Source organism: Sapajus apella, unplaced genomic scaffold, assembly GCF_009761245.1.
Source record: "Sapajus apella isolate SASKATOON/1434 unplaced genomic scaffold, GSC_monkey_1.0 scaffold1, whole genome shotgun sequence".
In the NCBI taxonomy this organism is placed as follows: Eukaryota; Metazoa; Chordata; class Mammalia; order Primates; family Cebidae; genus Sapajus; species Sapajus apella.
The window spans coordinates 5928968-5946628 of record NW_022436941.1 but is presented as its reverse complement, the minus strand read 5'-3'; the positions used below and the strand labels follow the sequence as shown (position 1 = coordinate 5946628).

Genomic DNA, 17661 nt, shown 5'->3' with positions numbered 1-17661 from the left:
TACAAGAAAAAATCATGTAAGTTTAAAAACATACAGTTTAACAGCCGTAAAACAGTTTTACTGTAACATTTACATTGTGTTAGGTATTTTAAGTAATTTAAAGATGATTTAAAGTATACAGGAGGATGTGCATAGGTTATATGCAAATAGCAAGCCATTTCATATAAGAGGCTTGAACATCCATGGATTTTGGTACAGAGGAGGGGTTTGTTTAAGGGGTGTTCTGAAATCAGTCCCCCTCAGATACCAAAGGATGACTATAATTTCTTAAATGAAGAGACTTTCATTCTTTAAATATTCTTGACTTACAGTTTTTTAAAAAGAAAAAATCAAAGCATACTATAGTTGTTAAATCATTTTAGGCCGGGCGCGGTGGCTCACGCCTGTAATCCCAGCACTTTGGGAAGCTGAGGCGGGCAGATCACGAGGTCAAGAGATCGAGACCATCCAGGCCAACATGGTGAAACCCTGTCTCTACTAAAAAATACAAAAAATTAGCTGGGCGTGGTGGCACGAGCCCGTAGTTCCAGCTACTCGGGAGGCTGAGGCAGGAGAATTGCTTGAACCCGGGAGGCAGAGGTTGCAGTGAGCCATAATTGTGCCACTACACTCCAGCCTGGCACCTGGTGACAGAGTAAGACTCTGTGTCAAAAAAAAAAAGCAAATCATTTTAGTAGTATATTCAGTGGCTGAGGTGATAGGGAGTATTAATCATTATTTCTTCAATATAAAGTTATTCTTCCTGAAAAAGTAAGATATACATGGGAAATATTCTTGGATCTTTCACACATCCAGTTAATTTCTTGAAGGAAGAAAACAGACAAAAAACATGTAAAAACAAACAAACCATTTACTGTAAAATTCCAGGAATTATGGGCTCATTCTCTCTCGCTAGTTTATTTATTTGCTTATCTTTATCACTTAGTGGTAGTTTGTTTTCTTTGGTAGAATATGTGGCAGTCCCACATTGATGATAATTGGTGCTCCCTTCGACCAACTGGATAACTTTGGAGATTCAGTTTTACATCATTTTAGTATTTTCTTTGTGTTTGTATATCAGTTGTGATGAGCCACTGATAAAATTTTGCTCTAAAATGAAACATATTACTTTGTTAGTACATTTTTTAGTGTCACACTGACTTTTAAAATTTGAATGATGTACAGACTACTTTGTTTTTTTAATGCAATATGAATATTTGCTCATGTTTTCTAAATTCCTTATAAAATAAAATTAATTCGATCTGCACTTACTTAAAATTATCTTTCCTCAAATGCTTTTTCTTCTGTTTCTCTAATTTTGTTTATATTGGTAAATATGTCAGAGAATATTTGTGTTTTTATTTTTAAAACTCTAGCAACTTATTACCCAAAATATTTATAATTCTGTTCTGAAAATGTCTTACTGAAAAAGGCTCTTAAGTCTTTTATGTTCATTGTACTTAATGTAAGACATATACAGGTGGAATAATAGGTTCATTTGCCAGTTGGGGTTTTGCCACAGTAACACTCAATCTTACAAAATAGATATGTAGAGCGAAAGAATAATAGTTAAGTTCTCCCTCACTCCTTCTGGACATTTTACTATTTGATATATTTCATGTCTCATTGGCTTTGTTGGTATACACAATGCATATGAGACTGCTAATCTTTCTTTTGAGTCAGGCAGTTCCTATGTATAAAGAGTTGGGTTTGTTTGTTTTAAAGGAGAACTGGCTATTGATTACTTAGGATTTATAAATCCCATTTAGCTTGCTGTGGAGTCAGCTTCAGAATAACACAGCAGAATCCTGAGAATCACAAACTAGAAAGGAAAATGGCCAAAGTTGTAACTCAGCTGTTTCTGACCTCTTTTTACTATTGGTGCCATGCTTTGATTTATAAAGCCATCAGCTGAAGTCTTTTAGTGACAGATTTGCATATTGTTTAAAATAGGAGGTTGGGGGAAATTGTTGTCTAAATGAAGTCTAGGATAAATAGCTGTACTTTAATTAGTAAAATGTGCCATTTTGCTGCTTTATAGATCATACTAAGTTTTTTTTTTCTTTTTTTTTTTTTTTTTTTTCTTTTTTTGCAAGGTGGAGGACAGAATTTCAATCTGTCACCCAGGCTGGAGTGCAGAGGTGCAATCTCGGTTCACTGCAACCTCCACCTCCCAGGTTCAAGTGATTGTCCTGCCTCCACCTCCAGAGTAGCTGGGATTATAGGCACCCACCACCATGCCTGGTGAATTTGTATTTTGAATTTTTATAGTAGAGATGAGATTTCACCATGTTGACCAGGCTGGTCCCGAACTCTGGACCTCAAGTGATCTACCCGCCTCAGCCTCCCAAAGTGCTGGGATTACAGGCGTGAGCCACCATGCCCAGCCAGAACATGCTAAGTTCTTAAAGCAGGCAAGAATTCTGAGTGGCTAGCCCAATGTGGACCATTCAAATACCCCTCCACTTTTTGAGTCTAGAGCTGTCATATCTTCACATTGTGGTACAGTTTTACATACAAATGGGAATCTACTGGCATTTTCTCATGCCTTCTGCTTCTGGCATAAAACACTTCTATGAAGCTTTTTAAAAAGATGCGTGTATGTATATTTATGTGTGTTAAGTATCAGGAGTGAGAGAATAAATGTATGTAGAGGGGTGAGGAAGAGTCTTAACTATCTAGTTTGGGTACAGCCATCAGAAAACAAACCTACTGGAGCGAGACATTTGGAGTGTACCAACATCTTACATACTGGTGAATAAGACATCTGCTGTACTCTTAGATCAGCTCTCCGGAGCTAAAGACAGCTACATTTCCTTTATCAGGTAAAAATTCCCTTATATGTTGACTGTTACGGATATTTGAAGGCCTTCTAAAAATATATATATATTGATAATTTTCCTCAGGCAGGGGTCCAAGTAGGAATGTGAAGAGAAAGTGTAAAGGTATTCTTCACAAAGTCCCCACAATATTGACGGTTTCCCCTTTAAAAGCGCCTTGTGGTTTAGCTGCTATGTGTGTATGAGTGCATACTGTCAAGTTACATGACTGGTGAGGAATTTACTTTTGATTATTTTTCTTGAACTTGTTTTCTTCCAAATATGGCAGCAACTTATAGGAGTTCATTTTTTTCAAACTCAAGCCTTAAAGAAGAAATTCTAACTTTGCATTAACCTTGTTCTTTTGAGAAGAAAAAAATAAGTATGAAATAAAAAGGGAAGTTTAACCTTTTTGGGGAATTGGAATGCAACATTACTCTCACATGTTAGGATTACTTTAAAAGCTAGAATTTCAGAATTTAAAAAAAAATTTTTAATATATAGAAATACCTAGTTGTCCATGTTTTGAATATTAGTCTCTCTTGACAACTTTACATACTATGGAATAAGGGTTCAATGTGAAAAACATGTTCTTTCTACAGAAAAAGCTTTTCATTTGAACTTGGTAGTGGTTAGATTTTCGACAGCCTGGCAATTCCAGGCACTTCTGTAGCACCTTTGGATGTTAAAAGTGTCCTTGGCCTTTATCCTTGAATTCCTAGGAGGCTCTCAGGTGCCTTCCAGCCAGTCCCAGATTCCTTGAAAGCAGCGTCTTTTCTCCATGCCTTTGTCTAAGGGAGTCTTCTAGGAGCTGAGATTCCCAGAACTATACTGTTGACTTTGGGAAAGAGTCTTCCTCATTGCCAAACCAGCCCTGGGCCCACATCTCTGTTACAGGATTTGGAAAGCTTGGCACGGTTGGATGCTTGGGAGCTTTCAAAGAGAGCATAAGTTCCTCTGTAACTTTTTACTGGTCTAGTTTTGCTCCTAAAAATGTGTCTGGGGCCAGGCACGGTGGCTCACACCTGTAATCCCAGCACTTTGGGAGGCCAAGGCAGTTGGATCACCTGAGGTCAGGAGTTTGAGACCAGTCTGGCCAACATGGTGAAACTGTGTCTCTGTTAAAACTAAAAAAAGCCGGGTGTGGTGATGCGCGCTTGTAATCCTACCTACTCGGGTTGCTGTGGCATGAGAATTGCTTGAACCCATGAGGTGGAGGCTGCAGTGAGCCAAGATCATGCCACTGCCCTCCAGCCTGGGCAACAGAGTAAAACTGTCTCAAAAACAAACAAAAAAGTGTGTCTGGGGGTAGTAATCATTCTATGATATACATTTAAGTTTGAGAAATATTGGTAATCTTCACTTTTGCTCTTGGATTTTGACTGCCCATAACTAAAAATATGGTCTCCAACGTCGGGTAAGTGACAGTAATTAATTGAAATTACTTGAAAAACAGAAGAGGCCAGGCGCAGTGGCTCACGCCTGTAATCCCAGCACTTTGGGAGGCCAAGGAGGGCAGATCACCTGAAGTCAGGAGTTCCAGACCAGCCTAGCCAACATGGAGAAACCCTGTGTCTACTAAAATACAAAATTAGCCAGGCATGGGCGCGCACACCTTTAATCCCAGCTGCTTGGGAAGCTGAGGCAGGAGAATCACTTGAACCCTGGAAGGGGAGGTTGTAGTGAGCCGAGATCATGCCATTGCACTCCAGCCTGGGCAACAAGTGAAACCGTGTCAAAAAAAAAAGGCGGGGGGAAGAGGCCGGGCTCAGTGGCTCACACCTGTAATTCCAGCACTTTGGGAGGCCAAGATGTGTGGGTCACTTGAGGTCAGGAGGTTGAGACTAGCCTGGCCAACATGGTGAGACCCAGTCTTTACTAAAAAAATACAAAAATTAGCAGGTCATGGTGGCACACACCTGTAGTCCCAGCCACTTGGGAGGCCAAGACAGGAGAATCGCTTGGACCTGGGAGGTGGAGGTCACAGTGAGCCCAGATCATGCCACTGCACTCCAGCATGGGCGACAGAGTAACTTCATCTCAAAAAAAAGAAAGAAAAGTGGGAAGAAATTTTTGAAGCCTTTTAAAATTTTACTCTTAGAGACTATCTCACTCTGTTGCCCAGGTTGGAGTGTAATGGCATGATCATAGCTCACAATCTCAAACTCCTGGGCTCAAGTGATCCTCCCTCTTCAGCCTCCTGAATAGGTAAGTAGGGCTATACAGGTGTGTGCCACCATGCCTGGCTAGTTTTTTATTTTTTGTAGTGATGGAGTCTCGCTCTATTGCCCAGGCTAATCTCAGACTCCTGGCCTCAGGCAATCTTACTGCCTCTACTGGGATTACAGGCTCACTGCAACCTCTGCCTCTCGGGTTCAAGAGATTCTCCTGCCCTAGCCTCCCAAGTAACTGGGATTACAGGCACCTGCCACCACACCTGGCTAATTGTTGTATTTTTAGTAGAGACAGGGTTTCACCATGTTGGCCAGGCTGGTCTCAAACTACCAACCTCAGGTGATCCACCCACCTTGGCCTCCCAAAGTGCTGGGATTACAGGTGTGAGCAACTGCGCTGGCCTTATTTTTCTTTTTAAATCTCGTACTTTTTAAAAATTTTACTTTGTGTAAGTTTTTTATAATACGTTGCTACATAATATGTTGTTACAGTATTGATATAACAGTTCATATACATAATCATAAATATGTATGTATATTGGGAGGGTACTTGAACAACCTTGGGCTTGCTTAAATGCTTTATCCATTTTTTCATATAAAATTGGGATATAATACCTTTATCTTAGGATTGTTATGAGGATGAGGTGAAATATATTTAAAGCATAAATATATTTAAAGCACATAAAAATAGTGCCTGGCATATGGTAAGCATTCAATAAATGTTGGCTGGCACTATTGTTATTATAATGCGTGAATGGGTAGATTTTCTTATGGTCTCTGCTATACACTGAATGTTGATATCCTCCCCACCCAAATTCATTATGTTGAAACCTAATCCCCAATTTGATAGTATTTGGAGGCCTTTGGGAGGTGATTATGTCATGAGGGCTAGTGGGATTACTGCCCTTATAAAAGAGATCACAGCGAACTCCCTTGCCCGTTGTGCATGTGAGAACATAGCAAAAAGACAGCTATCTGTGAACCAGAAAGCTGGCTCTCTGCCAGACACCAGATTGACGAGTACTTTTACCTTGGACTTTCGAGCCTCCAGAATGGTGAGAAATAAAATTTTGTCTTTTGTAAGACATCCAGTCTGTTATTTTGTTATAGCAGCCCAAATGGACTAAGTATTGATATGACGTTGTATATTTAGCAGGGTCAGCTGCTACTGATAAGTTAAAATCTAGAAAGCAAGATTCATTTTTTTCTATGTATAAGAAAGTATTTAAGAACACTTGGGCTGGGTGTAGTTGCTCACACCTGTAATCCTAGCACTTTGTGAGGCCGAGGCGGGAGGATTGCTTGAGCCCAGGAGTTCAAGACCAGTCTGGTCAGTACAGGGAGACCCTGTCTCTATTTAAAAAAAAAAGAAAAGAAAAAAAGAACACTTTTACCCTCAATTGAAAGATCTTTAGAGGCAGCCAAATTCCAGATCTGGACAAATATTCCTATTATTCACATTTGTATAATTACTATCATTCAAAAGCCTAATTCACTGGTGATTTGTCTCTGTGATGTGGCCTGCCTCCCTCAGGCTGTCCTCCAAGCTGGCCTTCAGATTTTTCATGTAGTTCCAGTTGATCTCCAAGGACGACTGTACGTCTCAGCTCCGTGAGCGTCATCTCGGCAGCTCCAACCTTGGCAGACTGTGGAGACCACTGTGGTGCTCTCCTCAATCTGCTGAAACCTAGTACTTGTCCAGCTCCTCTTGGTTCTTCCAAGCCATCTCATCATTTTGGGCCCAGATGTCTGCCATGATCTTGGTGAGGTCCTGAGATCTGGGGGCATCCACCTCCACAGTCAAGTCACTCCAGACCTGGCAATCTGGGCTTGTAGGCCTTTTACTTCCTGTTTGCGGTTCTTCACGAAGAGCAGCTCCTCCTTGAGAGCCTCGATCTCTGTCTCCAGCTGCAGCCAAGTGACATTGGTGTCATCAGTGACCTTGCAGAGCCCATGGATATTGCTCTCCACAGGCTGGCACATGGCCAGCTCTGTCTTATACTTGATTCTCATGTCATCAGCAGCAAGATGGGCATTGTCCACAGTATTTGCGAAGATCTGAGCCCTCAGGCCCTCGATGGTCTTGAAGTAATGGCTCCAGTCTCTGACCTGGGGTCCCTTCTTCTCCAGGTGCTACCAGATTTTGCTCTTCGGCTTTTGGTTCTCAGTCACCAGGCTTCTCACTCTGTCCAGGTAGGAGGCCAGGTGGGTTGTTCAGGCTTTGCATGGTCTCCTTGTTCTGAATGCCTCCCATTCCTGCCAGACCCCTGGCTAGGTCCGGACCCCATGCCGCCCTGGAAGCTGGTGGAGCGGGACACGGAGATCCAGGAACCAGAGCTCCGGGAACCTGCATAGACGCTGGCAGGGCTGCTGGTCAGCCCAGTACCATAGCTGGGCATCTGGATAGAACCCAGGGACCGGCAGTCGGTGGAGAAGATGGAGCCAGTGGTGAAGCTCATGCTGTCTAGGGAGGAGAGCAAGAGGACAAGACTCAGGCTTTGCCGACAACTACTTCACATCTTTCTAACCCCAGGATCCAGGATGCAGGATCCGGGATGGCAACTGTAACATCACACTCCTAATGGCAGAGAAGAGTCTTGGAGAATCTTGAATTTGGCAAGATTGGGTGTGCCTGAGTTTGGGGGAGGGGGTGGCTGGAGCAATACGGAGGATTTACATAGTAGAGATTAGTTATAATGTTTGTAATATATGCAACTTTAGTTTTGTGCAATTTGAGTCTAAAAAACTAGGACAGTGGATAGACATTAGTTGGAGGCTGACGGCTTTAATATGAGGTCAAACTTTAGAAGTTAGATCTGGCCCATGATAAGAGGAGCTGCCTAAAGGGTAGCAAATTTCCTATTAAAAAAAAATGAGTTGGCCAACTATTTCTCTCATAATGACTTTGTGAAGATAGTTTAGATTTTGTTGAAGAGCTATTTTGCATGGTTATAACATTTGTCTGCTCCATTGAATCTAAAGTTGGCCAGGCATGGTGGCTCATGCCTGTAATCCCAGCACTTTAGGAGGCTGAGGTAGGCAGATCACCTGAGGTCGGGAGTTCAAAGCCAGCCTGGCCAACATGGTGAAACCCTGCCTCTACTAAAAATACAAAAATTAGTCAATCGCAGTAGGGCACACCTGTAGTCCCAGCTACTCGGGAGGCTGAGGCGGGAGAATTGCTTGAATCCAGGAGGTGGAAGTTGCAGTGAGCTAAGATTTAGGGACAATCCAGTGACCCAGCCTGGGTGACAGAGCAAGACTCCGTCTCAAAAAATAAATAAAGTTGGCCAGGCACAGTGGCTCATGCCTATAATCCCAGTACTTTGGGAGGCCAAGGCGGGTAGATTGCCTGAGCTTAGGAGTTCAAGTCCAGCCTGGGCAACACGGTGAAACCCTGTCTCTGCTAAAAATACAAAAATTAGCTGGGTGTGGCAGCATGCACCTGTAGTCCCAGCTACTCAAGAGGCTGAGGCAGAAGAACTGCTTGAAACCGGGAGGCAGAGGTTGCAATGAGCCAAGATTGTGAACCACTGCACTCTAGCCTGGGCAACAGAGCGAGACTGTCTCAAAAAAGCAAAAAAAAATTAAAGTCAACATACAGCATAAATGAGTAGGTGTTTCAGAGGGTGAGTAAACCTGAAATGGCTCCTCTTTCTTGATCAAATATCCACTAGCTAGTGATTCACCAAATGGCTGGGGCTGTTTTAGTAAGGTCATCAGCTGATATGACTGTGCAGTTTGATCTTGGGCAACAGTGAGACTGTCTCAATAAAGAATGTATGGGGATAAATATTCATCAGTATTCATCATTAGAGTTGAAGGGAATAACTGAGGAAGACTTGCAAAGGATTTGAGTTTTGAGTTTGGCTATATCTCTCTCTAAAGAGAGCTAGGTAGAGATTTCTTGCTGATATTTCCTGGCTCAGACTGCTTCTGTGAAGTATCTCCAGACTAAAGTGGTATTTAAAGCCCACTTCCAACCCCTCCCGGAGCATTCAGTGGGTAAAGGTGGTTCAACCATTGTAAATGTACTGGCTGTTGTCTTCCCTGTAGCCACCACAGCTTCTACTCCACCAATTCATGTCTGGCACTTTCAAATCCAAACTCAAAACTCAAATCCTTTGTAGTTATTCCCTTCAACTCTAATGATGAATACTGAAGAATATTTATCCCCATAAATTTTATTTTTTTTTAATTTGAGACAGTCTCACTGTTGTCTAGACTGCAGTGCAGTGGCCAATCTCGGCTCACTGCAACTTCTGCCTCTGGGGTTCAAGTGTTTCTTGTACCTCAGCCTCCTGAGTAGCTGAGATTACAAGTGTGCGCCATCACTCCTGGCTGATTTTTCTGTTTTTAGTAGAAACGAGGTTTTGCCACGTTGGCCAGGCTTGTCTGGAACTCCTGGCCTCAAGTAATCCGCTTGGCTCAGCCTCCCGAAATGCTGGGATTACAAGTGTGAGCCACCATGCCTGGCCCTATTCCCATGAATTCTTATTCAAGACTTTATGGGAATATTTATATTTGGTTATTTTCAAGAACAATGTAACTTGTATGAGCTTAAAATCTTATATGGAAAATGGTAAATATTTGAAAATAGAATAGTATAATGAACATCTAAGTAGTGTTGAATATTTTATTTTTTATTTTTATTTTTTGAGACAGGGTCTTACTTGGTTGTCTAGGCTGGAGTGCAGAGGCGTGATCTTGGCTCTTTGCAATACCTGCCTCCTGGGCTCAAGTGATCCTCCTGCCTCAGCCTACCAAGTAGCTGAGTGTTGAGACACTTGCCACCATGCCTAGCTACAATTTTTTGTATTTTTTGTAGAGACTGGATCTCACCATGTTGCCCAGGCTTGTCTCAAGCTGCTGGGCTCAAGCAATCTGCCAGCCTTGGCCTCCCAAAGTGCTGGGATTACAGGCATTATTAGCCACTTTGCCTGGCCATTGATGGATATTTTGTTTTATTTTGTTTTTGAGACAGTCTCATTCTGTCACCCAGACTGGAGTGTAGTTGTGTCATCTCAGCTGACTGCAACCTCCACCTCCCAGGTTCAAGTGATTCTCCTGCCTCAACCTCCCAAATAGCTGGGATTACAGACATGCACCACCATGCCTGGCTAATTTTTATGTATTTTTAGTAGAGATGGAGTTTCACCATTTTGGCCAGGCTGGTCTTGAACTCCTGACTTCAGGTGATCCACCTGCCTTGGTCTCCCAAAGTGCTGGAATTAGAGACATGTGTCACTCTGCCTGGCCACTGATGAATGTTAAAATAGTCCTATTAGCTTATTTAGTTTCACAGCCCTACAGGGAAGACATTATCTTAATTTCATACATATGGGAACTTTTGAAGGAGCAATGACTTGCGCAAAGTACCATGGGAGGCAAGTGGCAGAAAGGCATTTAAATTCAGGATTGTCTGACTTCCTCTGTTATTCTGGTTACCCCTCCATTGGGCCTCCAAATTACTTGACCTTGCTAGAATGAGTTTCTTTTTCCTTTTCTTTTTCTTTCTTTCTTTTCTTTTCTTTTTTTTTTTTTTAGCTGCAGTCTCTCTGTCACCAGGCTGGAGTGCAGTGGTGCAATTTCAGCTCACTGCAACCTCCGCCTTCCAGGTTCAAGTGATTCTCCTGCCTCAGCCTCCCAAGTAGCTAGGACTGCAGGCGTGCGCCACCACACCCAGTTAATTTTTGTATTTTTAGTAGAGACGGGGTTTAACCATGTTGGCTAGGATGGTCTTGATCTCTTGACCTCGTGATTCACCCCCTTTGGCCTCCCAAAATGCTGGGATTACAGGGGTGAGTCACCATGCCCAGCCGAAAGTTTCTTTTTCTTAGGTGTTTTTATGTACACATGTCGTTTCAGACAAAAGTTTAGAGTTACAGATTTGGAATAGCCATTTTATGGCATGGAAGTGCTGTGATACATTCTCAAATTCTACTACAAGAACAAAAAACCTTGCTTAGAAAAAAACTTGTTTTTTTGATAGGCTACTTAATATGCCTTAAAATCTGTGTACATATTTTAGCTTTTCTGTATTGCTATTTTCCTTTTACATGTAAATAATAATAGCATAATCAGTCCTGATTTTTAGCATTTTATTTGTTTTTATTATTATTATTTTTTTATCACACTAGTCCATTATTGTTATTATTATTTTTGAGACGGAGTCTTGCTCTGTCACCCAGGCTGGAGTGCAGTGGCTTAATCTTGGCTCACTGCAACCTTCTCCTCCCAGGTTTAAGCAATTCTCCTGCCTCAGCCTCCTGAGTAGCTGGGATTACAGGTGTGCACAGCCACGCCTGGCTAATTTTTAGTAGAGACAGGGTTTCACCATGTTGGTCAGGCTGGTCTTGAAATCCTGACCTTGTGATCCACCGACCTTGGCCTCCCAAAGTGCTGGGATTACAGGCATGAGCCACTGCTGCATTTTATTTGACTTTATTTTTTTGAGACAGGATCTCATTCTGTTGCCCATGCTGGAGTGCAATGGCACAATCACAGCTTACTAAAATATCAACTTCTGGGCTTAAGCAGTCCTTCCTCCTATCTCAGCCTCCCTAAGAGCTGGCCCTACAAGTACTCATCACTACACCCAGCAAATTGATTTTTTGTAGAGACAGAATCTTTCCATATTGTCCTGGCTGGTCTCAAACTCCTGGCCTTCCTGCTTTGGCCTCCCAAAGTCCTAAGATTACAGGTGTGAGTCCTTGCACATAGTTGGAATGATGTTTAGAATCAAGTTATGAAACTGTCTGCCAAAAATATCCTACCTTCACAACCAGGGAATTCCACTGGAGCTTTGTGTCCACAGTTTTTATTAGTGCTCATCAGGTAGGTTTGATCAACTGTTCACACGGCTGATCTGTCTCCAGTCCCTCAGTGGGTTGAATGAATGGGCTTGCCTGTTTCGTGTGTTGTGTTTGATTTTCCTCCTGGCTTGTGTGTTTGTCCAGAAAAGTTGTTGCTCCTCCTCTCTTTCCTACTGGCAGAGCAGTACCTAGCCCAGGGCTGTGCTTATGGTAGAACTCAGTACTGTGAATTGTCCATCCTCAAATAGCCTTTATTATATGTGGGAAAAGGACAAGCACCCTCCTCTAGCCTCTTCCCGTTGCTTAATAAAGTGCCTTCCTTTCAGTAGCTACCCTAATTCTGGATCCTCTCCATTCTGACATCTGGAAATTCACAGGAGATAGGAGTGAGGAAATGAATGCCTGCTAAGTGGGTTTGTGTGAAGTGACTGATGTCAGATATCTCACAAGAAAAACATAATAGTGGTAGTTGTTCCTTTCCTGTGATGATGGAATAATGAATATGACAATCCTGCCGAGAGTGGTGGCTCACGCCTGTAATCCACGTGGATCATCAAGATGTCCCATAAAATATTTTCATTATCACATGATCCTAGGCATGAGAGTCCTAACTCCCCTGACTTGCACTGACTATTAGTTCTGTAAGAAATAGGGTCAATAGGAGTTCCAGCATCTCAGAATTGGGGTGAAACCCAATACAAGTAAGGAAGTTATTAATTTTCCTTTGGTGGGTCCCTCAACCCCAGCCACTGTAGACGGTCCACACCGGACCCCTAGCAGTGCAGGCCTAAGGCCACGACGCGCAAGCGCAGCCTGCCTGCCTGCCTGGCTCTCTCCCTAAACATGCGTGCCGGTCGGCGGCGGGAGATCGGGTCTCGCGATGCGTGTGTGCGTGTGCGTGCGCGGCCCTCGCGAGCTCGCGCACGCCGCCTCTCACACTACAGGGTGGTAGCGGCCTTTTCCTACTGTGTCCGGGGCAGGACTGTGCGCGACGGCCGCGGCGGGAGCTGGGAGCCAGCGTCTGCCTTGCCGCCGCCCTCGCTGCTTGCCCGTCCACCTAGGCCCGTTCCCCGCACCGTGCAGAGGCGGCGGGCTGGGGAGGGAGCGGCGCCCCCGTGAGGTTCCCAGCCGCTGGGAAGCCCCTGGACGCGCCGAGGGGTCGGGCTACAGGCGGCTGAGGTAGGTGGGCGCGCGCGGGCTGGTCACCCGGCCGTGAGGGGAGTCGGGCGGCGGCGAGAACGCCGGCTGGCTGGCGGCGGCGAAGAGGCCTCCGACCCGCGCCCGCTAAGGGGCCCTAGCGTAGCCGGGAGCGAGAGGAGGGGCCTCGGACGTAGGCTGCTCTTCCCCGGTGTGGTGCCATTACTGGGGGACATTCCTCATGCGGCGGGGGGAGGAGGCCCCCTTTCTTTTCTTTGAGGGGTCAGAATCCGCAGTCCGCCCTCTGCCTTTAAATAAAAGCCTGTCGGCTCGAGATTGGCATCGCGATGGAGTGCCCGTGGACTTCTCCGCTTGCGGAACTCCAGGGGACGGACAGCGGCTTATGAATTTTGCATTTTAGAGGGTACACAACCCTTTCTATAGGGTGGCGTGCATCTTCTGCAAACTTGTTATTGCTGGTACGCTAATAGTCGCTTTCGGCACACAACAGGTAATACATTCTAAACGTCTGGTGTCAAAATAAGGAGACTCCTTATTTGTGCGCCGTGGGGCACAGTTAAGGAGTAGGAAGAAGACAAAGGAGGCCGTTATTTATGTGCCGTCCTATTATCAAAACTTTCCGTGGTGGGGCAGGGTGCGTGGCTATTGGCCTCTGCCGTATGGACTTTCAGAGTGATTGAGGTGAGTTGCAAATCCTCATTTAGAATTATGAAACGTGTATGATTATACATAATTGTTAGTCAAATGACCTGAAATAAATATCTGAGAATTATGTGATGTTTGATCTTTGGAGGAGAACAGAACTTGGGTTTCTTGAAAGGAAGCTTTCTCCATGTTTAGAAAGCTTCAGGGATGCTTTGTGAAGTTGCTAAAAATAGTTACTGTTCTTTATGTTGGCAGTAATAACTGCCACATTCAATAGAAGAGAAAGGAATTGTTCTATAAAGAGCAGCTCATTTTAGGGGTTAAACTTCAGGAGTTAAGCACAATGAAACAACTTCAGGGATAGCAAGTTTTAGCTTATACTTTAAAAATTCAATTTTAGTCACAGTCCAAATATATAAAAGCTCTTAGTTGACTCCTGTATATTCAGTGAACTATTTAAAAAGATGATCTTTAATCTTTGTTAGTCTACACAGCCTGTTCTATAACTCTTGGCTTCCATTCAGTCCAGTGTCTAGAAATGTAGTATTCATTCTGACTCCTTTTTTTTGTTTGTTTTTTTTGAGATGGAGTCTTACTCTGTTTTCCAGGCTGGAATGCTTGGCATGAGCTCACTGCAGTCTCCACCTTTCAGGTTCAAGCTGTTCTCCTGCTCCAGCCTCCTGGGTAGGTGGAATTACAGGCACCTGCTACCGTGCCCGACTAATTTTTTTGATTTTTGGTAGAGATCGGGTTTCACTGTGTTTTCCAGGCCAACCTGGTCTCAAACTCCCGACGTCAAGTGATCCACCCACATCTGTTTTGTTTTTGTTTTTTTTTTTTTTTGACTGTGCGGCCACAATACATTTTGGCTCTTAAGAAATGTGGCTTGCCAACTTTAAATGAAAGAATCTTTTGGCCGGGCATAGTAATTTACGCCTGTAATCCCAGCATATTGAGAGGCCCAGGCAGGTCGATCACCTGAGGTCTGGAGTTTGAGACCAGCCTGACCAACATGGAGAAACCCCGTCTCTACCAAAAATACAGAAATTAGCTGGGCATGGTGACACGTGCCTGTAATCCCAGCTACTCAGGAAGCTGAGGCAGGAGACTTGCTTGAACTCAGGAGGTGGAGGTTTCAGTGAGCCAAGATCATGCCATTGCACTCCAGCCTGGGCAACAAGAGGGAAACTCCATTTCAAAAAAAAAAAAAAAAAAATGAAAGAAATAGTTTGCCCTGAGGTGTGGAGGAGGAAGGCATTATAAAGTACAGAGTTAAGCTCATGTTATGCAAATACTTTTTTTTGTTGGAGGTTGCAGGGTGGGGGGCAGGCAGAGCTATGCTCTTGTTGCCCAGGCTGTGCAGTGGCGCAATCTCAGCTCACCGAAACCTCCACCTCCCGGGTTCCAGCGATTCTCCTGGCTCAGCCTCCTGAGTAGCTGGGATAATAGGCATGTTCTATCACACCTGGCTAATTTTGTATTTTTAGTAGAGGTGGCGTTTCTCCATGTCAAGCTGGTCTCGAACTCTCATCCTTAGGTCATCCGCCCACTTCAGCCTCCCAAAGTGCTGGGATTACAGACATGAGCCACTGTGCCCAGCCTGCAAATACTTTTTATATAAACATAAATATTCTGCATGTAAATATGTAGTGATGGTTATGCACACAGGCTCTAATAGTGCTGATTCCCAACTTAATAAAATTGAAGTCTGAAAGTAGGAAAGGATTGGTTTTAATTCTCTGCTTTTTTTTCTTTTTCTTTTTCTTTTTATCATTTTCTTTAACACACATTTCTTTCTGTTTTTAGTTAATATTTATATGATTAATTGTCATAGTTAATTTCTTGTTTGGCTTGTTTATGAATTATTTAGTAAGCAGAATACTGTACTGATTTCTTGGCAGTAACAGGGAAGGAATATACGGAACATGTAGAAGCTCTACACTTTAGAAATGTGAGTGTCTTTTTTTTTATTTTTTTATTTTTGAGACAGAGTCTGGTTCTGTTGCCCAGGCTGTAGTGCAGTGGTATGATCTCCACTCACTACAACCTCTGCCTCCCGGGTTCAAGCAATTCTATCTCAGCCTTCCAAGTAGCTGGGATTACAAGTGCATGCCTCCATGCCCAGCTAATTTTTGTATTTTTAGTAGAGAAGGGGATTCTCCATATTGGCCAGGCTGGTCTCGAACTCCTGACCGCAAGGACCCACCCGCCTTAGCCTCCCAAAGTGCTGGGATTACAGGCGTGAGCTACCACACCCAGCCAAGTCAGTGTTTCATTTTCTTTCCATTGGAATAAATAGCTTTACTCTTGTCCATTTGTTCTTCGTGTTTTGCATAGAGTTGGCCCTCAATAAATGTGAGCTATGTCAGACGGAGTTTTGCTCTTGTTGCCCATGCTGGAGTGCAGTGGCTCTTTTGCCCATGCTGGAGTGCAGTGGTATGATCTCAGCTCACTGCAACCTCCGCCTCCCAGGTTCAAGCGATTATCCTGCCTCCACCTCCCGAGTAGCTGGGATTACAGGCATGTGCCAACCACGCCTGGCTAATTTTCTGAATTTTTCGTAGAGACGGAGTTTCTCCATGTTGGTCAGGCTGGTTTTGAATTCCTGACATCAGGTGATCCACCGGCCTTGGCCTCCCAAAGTGCTGGGATTACAGGCACGAGCCACTGTGCCCGGCTGCACATCTAATTTTTTCTATGTTTTTTTTCTGAGACAGAGTCTTGCTGTCACCCAGGCTGGAGTGCAGTGGTACGATCTTTGCTCACTGCAACCTCCACCTCCCAGGTAAAAGCTCCTGGCTTAGCCTCCTAAATAGCTGGGATTACAGGCACATGCCACCACACCTGGCTAAATTTTTTATTTTTAGTAGAGACAGGGTTTCGCCATGTTGGTCAGGGTTGTCTTGAACTCCGGACCTCATGATCTGCCTGCCTCGGCCTCCCAAAGTGCTGGAATTACAAGCATGAGCTACTCTGCCCGGCCAATGTTATGCTTTTTTCAGTGTGGACTGATACCTGAGTCAGAGATATTGGCATTTTGCCTCTAAAAGCCTAACATAATGTAAGCTAAGACTGTATATCCTGAGTGCTGACAGATTATGAATGTCTCTCTCTCTCTCTCTCTCTCTCTCTCTGTCTCTGTGTGTGTGTGTGTGTGCGCACGTGTGCACGCGCATGTGTGTGTGTGTGTGTGTGTGTGTGTGTGTATATATATATATTTTTTTTTTTTTTAATTTTTACCCTCCTGGTAACTCAGAACATTTTTTTAAAAAAAAATTTCAGACAGAGTCTTGCTCTGTTGCCCAGGCTGGAGTTCAGTGGCCTGATCTCAGCTCACTGCAACCACTGCCTCCTGGGTTCAAGCCATTCTTCTGCCTCAGCCTCCCGAGTAGCTGGGACTACAGGCTCGAGCCACCATGCCCAGCTGATGTTTGTATTTTTAGTAGATGTGGGGTTTCACCATATTGGCCAGGCTGGTCTCGAACTCCTGACCTCATGATCCGCCCACCTTGGCCTCCCAAGTGCTGGGATTCACTGCGCCTGGCCAAAACATTTTTTTTTTTTTAAACAAAATTTTTGTCAATTTTTGTATTTTTTATAGAGAAGGGGTTTTACCATTTGGCCAGGCTGGTCTCGAACCCCTGACATCAGGTGATCTGCCCAGCCCGGCCTCTAAAAGTGCTGGGATTGTAGACATGAACCACTGTGCCTGTTTTGGTTGTCTTTGCTAAATTCTAGAATTTGCTTTTCTTCCATTTGGAAATCAAATCTATTTGACTTTGCAGTCAGAAAGATTTTTGTGGGCCGGGCATGGTGGCTCACGCCTGTAATCCCAGCACTTTGGGAGGCCGAGGCGGGTGGATCACGAGGTCGAGAGATCAAGACCATCCTGGTCAAAATGGTGAAACCCCGTCTCTACTAAAAATACAAAAAATCAGCTGGGCATGGTGGCGCGTGCCTGTAATCCCAGCTACTCAGGAGGCTGAGGCAGGAGAATTGCCTGAACCCAGGAGGCGGAGGTTGCGGTGAGCCGAGATGGCGCCATTGCACTCCAGCCTGGGTAACAAGAGT

At 44.1% G+C, this 17661-nt stretch overlaps 1 protein-coding gene across 4 annotated transcripts in view; it reads left to right on the top strand.

Moving 5' to 3' along the window:
* Positions 1-12706: 12706 nt before the first annotated feature.
* Positions 12707-17661, top strand: part of CUNH5orf24 (chromosome unknown C5orf24 homolog) — a 13383-nt gene continuing 8428 nt past the window's right edge. For 2 of the 4 annotated variants that reach the window (XM_032249289.1, XM_032249071.1), the window contains exon 1: positions 12707-12966. The gene's annotated coding sequence lies outside the window, so the exon portion shown is untranslated. Of the gene's footprint in view, positions 12967-13006; positions 13627-17661 lie in introns of those variants that run through there. The other 2 variants (XM_032249200.1, XM_032249130.1) reach the window with 2 other exon arrangements.